Raw genomic sequence first — 6570 nt, 5'->3', positions numbered from 1 at the left:
AGGTAATTGATTATATAAAAAATGCTTGGACATAATAGTTACTCATATTTAATAGGATTATTTCATAGAAATAATCCATCCTATGGGTGCCCTACAAAAATTACTCCATCCTATCACTAATTCCAATTAAATTCATCCTATACAACCTACCTTTCTATAACAGTCTAAGGTAACCGGATACCTGCTCATAATGTCAACTTTAAAAAATAAAAAAAATCTAAAACTATTAACGCTATATTAAATTCTAAAATAAAAATAAAATAAAATTTAACATTAACTTCATCACTTTCATTCTCTATTACCAGTTGACCACCCCTCCTCATCCATTACTGAACACCAAGAACCACCCTCTCGACCTCACCCCACTTTAACGCCCCACCATCGAAGCACACTAGCTCACCCTTGTCATTTTTTTCTTTCTACGCCCAATTGAGTTTTTTCCTCTCCCTTTCTTTCACCCCTCCCTCAGTCCCTTCACATCTCTTTGTAATACCCGGCCTTTGTAGGACCCGTACTTAGACATTGGGACGCGTTAGAGGAGGTTTAAACCGATAAGAGAGCCCTCGGAAGGAAAAGATAGCCTTACACTAGACCTAAGCCTAGACCGTATGGTGTTGCACCGGATCCAAGTGGGTCTACTCGGTCGAGTGAAGGGTACACTCGACCGAGTGGAGTGCTACTCTGCCGAGTGAGTCCACTCGACCGACTGGACTCGGCACTCGGTCGAGTGTCGCTGTTTTCAGAACACGGGATTTAATCCCTTCTCCCCTAACCCTAAAATCATTTCCACCTTCCTCCTTATCTCTCCAAACCTTCTCCTCTTTCTCTCCAAACCCTCACCTCTTTCTCTCCAAACCCTCACAAACACCTTCTACTTGGGATTCAAGCTTAGATTAGAAGATCTACCACCTTCCTCTTCATCTCCTTCACCTAGTAAGTAAAGATCTCTCCTTTTCTAATCTTTAAACCCTAACTTTTGTGGAAATTCGTCATGGGTAATTAATTAGTGATTAATATGTGTATTTGGGGGTAATAATAAGGGGCTTTGTAGTGTATATTAGTATAGGATGTTATTGTGATAGTCATTATGTGATTTGTATAGGATGAGACGGTTCCTTGAGACGGTTTCGATCCGGATTCGAGTAGCTTGAGGAGATTGCTAAAAGGTAGGTTAATCCTACTCGGTTTCAATAATGTTGATGTTGTAGTTAGCCTTGCATAATTAGGGTATTCGCATTATAACATGTTTAGTGATAATTGCATCATTAAGAGGATGATTATGATATGTTGGTTGTGGTTCATGCATTGGTCATTTCATATGTTGGAGGATTTGTTGTTGTCATTGTATTGTTGTTATTGTTGTTGATTTGGAGACATAAGACGGTCTCAACCGTCTTACGCTTAACTCGCCTCTTGGAACTTCTCACTCCAAGAGGGATGTGCACATTAATGGCTTGAGTTACGGAGGGACTCGTGTGATTGAGACACGACGTCTGGCAGGAGATCCGGTTGGCTTCCGGACCCGGTACGTGTGGGCGTGTCCCCGTACCTGTTTGTGGTTATCGGTATGTCTGGGCGTGTCCTGGTACTAGTGTGGTTGTCGGTATGCCTGGGCGTGTCCCGGTACCGTGGTGGTGGTCATTCAGTATTATGTCCTTCATATCAGTAGTCATATTGTATGTTCACACTTTAGTTGTGTCGTATTTTATTTGTTCATTGAAATTGACGTTTGTTGTGTCTGTGTGTTTGTCACCCGCCTCTTTTGGGGTGGTCTATGTTGATCCATATGATATCCTTTGGTCATATGGGGAGCAGGTTAGATGCAGATTATTGGATAGTACGCGGAGACTGGACGAGCTTGATGAGTCACGAGACGAGTGTAGCTAGTTAGATGATTATAGTAACCATGAGTTGTATTATTATTCATTAGCTAATGGTTTGTAATCACTAAACTTGTCATTTATCATAAATGTTTCTTTACCGTATCTCCGATTCACCGCCTCGGAAAACCGATAAGGTAATATCTCCCAATTACCTTGGCCGGGTAAGAAGGGAGTGTTACACTCTCCGACAACGCACTTCGTCCGACTTTACTCCGGTCGACCCGTGCTCCGGACGTAAATGGTGTAAACAAAATGAAGTTGTTTGGCTGCTTTTGGGGTATTTTGTACCAAATTTATCATCTTCTTCGAAATTTTTAACGCTTATACAAATTCACGTTAGACAATGGCATCATACAATTCTTAGCCGCTCATTTTATGATCACTTACCCACCACCCAGTAACCAACCAATGCACTTCTTTTAACGCTACACAAATTCTCATTGAAGACATGACATATCCGTCACAAGCTGAAGACGGATACTATTTTACCTCACAATGTACCCACTTTTTCTCTCTCTGCAACACTATTCATGTGGTCCCCTTTCTCCACTAACCCATTTTATTACCATTTTATCTCACAAAATATCCGTCACAAATGATAACCCGTCACAAGGGAGACCAATTGTTAACGCTAAAGCAATGTAGTCGACTTCTAGGGACTAAACAACTAGGGTTTGAGTTTGATCCCTAAATAATGATTTAGATAGTACATTAGAGAAAATTTCTTTCGAATTAATTGGTAAAGGACTAAATAGATTAATTTCACTAATTGATAACTTCTAATAATTTCAACAAAATATATTAATAATTGATAAACAACTAAATTATTTCATTAATTGAAGAATTATGATTCATTGCTCATGTTTTTAGTGCAATTAGATTCGATTTTTGGGAAAAATATCTATAAGAGTTGATTTGCTTAGGTTTAGAAAAAAGGGTATGATATGGAAAAAATTTATGAAAAAGTGTGTGAAAAAATAAAATTCGTATGTGAAAAAGTATTTCCGTTCTTAAATCATTCCCTAGAGAAAAAGTAGGACAATAAAGATGGAATGAAGAGAGTGGTTTATTTTCACATTACGCTTTTACCCAACGCAGTATTTTTACATTTGGATACCCTAATTAAAATAAAGTTCTAATCCTAATTTCATCAATAATTAACCACACTATTTCCTAAATCAATTAAAATTTTCAAGTTTTGAATGACAATTTGAAATAGTTAGATATTTAACTCAATAGTTATTTTTTATTGACAAATTAATATTTTCTTAATATTTGCGATTTTAATTGTTTTTCGTTTAAGATTTCCGCCTTTAGTTCATGGTTATTGGGTGGCAGCAATGGCGAAGGGCTGCATGGGTCACTGATGGCAGACAGGGGCGTGGAGGGGTGTAACCGAACTGAGCCGACCTCGAGCTTACTTATGACCGAGCTCGACTCATATTGTAAAAATCGAGTTCGAGCCCGAATCAGAGCTCTTGAAATCAAAGCTCGGGATCGACTCATATAATATTTTACGAGCCCGAACCCGAGCCCGAGCTTTATTTGCGTGTAATAACAATTATTATGTTATTAGCTTATAATAACAATTATTATGTAATTTTATCTTATAAACTAATATTTTAATTTATTTATTTTAAAATTGATACAATTTAAGTAAATATATTGAAAAACATTAAGTAATTTTAAAAATAACGAGCTCCAACGAGCTCCCGAGCCGAGCGTTAGTGTGCTCGAGCTCGGCTTGGTTTGGGCTCAGCTTAGTTCGGGCCCGAGCTCGAGCTCAGTTTGACCGATCTCGAGCCGAGCTTTGACCGAGCCGATCCCAAAGGCTTGTCGAGCAGGCTCAGCTTATTTACAGCCCTAAGGGCGTGGTGGGCTGGTAGCTGGACTGGCTGTGGTGAGGGAAAAAGGCCGGGAGAAGGTGCGAAGGAAATGAAAAGGGTAGAACAGATAAAAGACTACTATAAATCTACATGGGTAAAATATGTATTGCATAAAAAATTACTTCTTCCATTTCATTCAATTCTATACATTTGCTTTATACACATATATCAATGCCTGTTTTCTTTTGTTCATATCTTTAGTAACATATTAATAAAAATTATAAAAATTTGATATTACAATGTACTCCGTAAGACAATTTAAATAAGATCTCACATGACTATTTTTTATGCTAGTTCATATTGAAGTTGTATCGAATCGAAAAGGAAAATGAGTTAGCGCCACCCGGTGGCGCCCAATCTCGACGTCACCCTCTCACATGCAATAAATGGGGACCCACGAAATAATGGATATATCCCATAGAATAAGTGGGGATCCCAATAATAAGAGGTGCATGTGAGAGGGTGACGCCGAAATTGGGCGCCACCCGGTCACATTAAAAGTTGTATCGAAATTTTTTCGCACTTATGAATACTGCCCAAAAAATAAATGTATAGAATTGAATGAAATGAGGGAAAGTAAATTGCGTGTTAGAAACTTCAAAAGTGATACAAGAATAATATTAAGAATATTAATTAAAAACTTTTAGAAGTCGTATTGAAATAATCTCGTCACTATTAACTCGATTACAAGTAATTACTGTATTAAACAAAAAGTCATTGGAAAGTAGGAAATAAAATAAAATTAAACAAATGTGTGAAGAATAATTCAAAACGAAGAAGATGTTTGTGTGGGGTTCATCTTCCCACCCAGCAATTTGTTCCGTCAGTTAAGTTGACGCCTTGACTACGCCCTATTCTATTGTCGGCATTCTTTCCTTAGCTTCAGACGAAGAATCTTATCCGAACTTTCTCATCTTCCTTTACAAGTCTCGAGTTATTAATCTTTTTAGAAAACCTCATTAAGACGGCACATATCCGTCTATAACTAAAGACGGGTCAAATAATATACCACATTTTTAATAGGACAAACAACAAGTGGGGTGGTGGGGCCAAAGATGTCACCATTTTCCAACTATTTGACCCGTCTTACGTTATATTTGTAGCAAGACTAGCTCTAATCTTTTACTCCGTATTATTTTAGCCAATAATTTGTATGACCGACAATTATTTGTTTACTTTTGTTATTCATTGAGGTATTTATTCGAGGTAAATTAATAATTGAGATGATAAAATTATCTGTTTACTTTTTTTTATTATTATTCTTTGAGACATTTATCCAAGGTAAATTAATAATTGAGAAGACGAGAGTAATTATTTATTGCGTATTTTGTAAGATGTGTTTGGCAGGGAATATTGTGTATGAATTTCTAAATTTTACCTTCGTTAATATATAAACTTCATATGAAATTTAACGTATTTAGGCCCTATTCTTTTGGACTTAATTTCAGTTCTAATAAGTTCAGTTCAGCTTTATTAAGTTCAGTTCAATTCAGTTCAGCTCCATTCAGTTCAGTTCAGATCAGTTCAGTTCAGTTCATATTAGTTTTTTTCAACATTAATATTATTATTCTTATTTTAAATTCTTATTCATATCATTATTATTATATTTGTTCCGGGTGTAATTCCAGAGCAGATATTTGTTACCACTCGTAGCTCGTAGAACGATGTCTTTACTTGGATCTTCCTTGCGGTTTCCTGAAACGATGAACAAACTGAGGGCTCGGCTTTGACCGAGCGTACTCACTCCGACGCTCAAGTCAGTTAACTTAGAGAGGTAAGTTGTTGTTACTTGGCTAAGAGTATAATGTAGAGAGATAAGGAAGATATTACCAGATGAATAGTGGTTATTAGGTTAATTTGTGGATCCTTTCCTCAATGAAGGTTGAGGAGTATTTATAGACTTTCACCTTTTGTCACGTAGTGGCCAAGTGGCCAAGTGGCTTGGCAGGCGGAAAGACCGTTCTACCCTCGGCCGATGGACCTATGGCAGGCCGACCGAGGGGTCTTGGATATGAGTACGCGGATATGTGCCCCGGCCGGGTAGTCACCTGGCCGAGACCTGGCTGACGGGCCGATGGGCTGCATCGGCTAGACTTGACTTTGCTGTGGATACCTTTGACCTTGCTCAATATGTTGACTTGGTCAGCGGTGCAGAATATGCCCCATCAATTTGCCCCCAGCGTAGTCTATGCCGTGGTATGGGCTCCGATGTATGTTGAGCGTATATTCTGCGCAAGTATTTTTGCAAAACTTTCTGCGTCGGCTTCTTCTGATGAATTTTATGCATCGGCTTCTTCTGATGTATCGGCGTGGTTCTTGTTAGGCCGTACCATATCCCCCCTCCACATGGATGCGTAAAGGGTATCCGATGTGGAAAAAAGAATGTGATATTGGCCGAGACAGGGTGGGAGTCGGTTGTTGTTTTTGGTTTCCCCCGGCCGGTGCTTCCTAACTTGGTTGATCAGGTGGCCGGCGGAGAGCAGGTACTTAGCAATTTGTTGAGGAAGGTGAATGGGCGAAGAGATGTGAATTGGCGTGTTGGAGACGCAGTTCTTGTTGCATTGATTGACGTTCAGCTGTTGCAACGATTGACATTCCGCGGTTGCATGTCCGCCACGTGTCCGTTCGCCGATTGGTTGACGCTTCATGGGTCGTGCCCCGATTGGTCCTCTTCCATGGGCTTTTCTCTATAAATAGGGCAGTTTTTTCGTGATTTTGGCCATTATTTTCATTTCCTCAAATTTTCTTAAATTTTCTCCCAAAATCTTCATTTCTCTAAACTTTCAAGGGTCGCTTTTTCT

At 38.8% G+C, this 6570-nt stretch overlaps 1 long non-coding RNA gene across 1 annotated transcript; it reads left to right on the top strand.

The window, feature by feature from the left end:
- Positions 1–256: 256 nt before the first annotated feature.
- On the top strand, positions 257–1985 carry LOC141653801 (uncharacterized). Its single transcript, XR_012547517.1, has 2 exons — positions 257–1166; positions 1816–1985. It is a non-coding gene; the product is annotated as an uncharacterized LOC141653801 (long non-coding RNA).
- The last annotated feature ends 4585 nt before the right edge of the window (positions 1986–6570 follow it).

The sequence above is a fragment of the Silene latifolia genome, chromosome 1 (assembly GCF_048544455.1).
Source record: "Silene latifolia isolate original U9 population chromosome 1, ASM4854445v1, whole genome shotgun sequence".
NCBI lineage: Eukaryota > Viridiplantae > Streptophyta > Magnoliopsida > Caryophyllales > Caryophyllaceae > Silene > Silene latifolia.
This window is presented reverse-complemented; position numbering and strand designations above follow the sequence as displayed.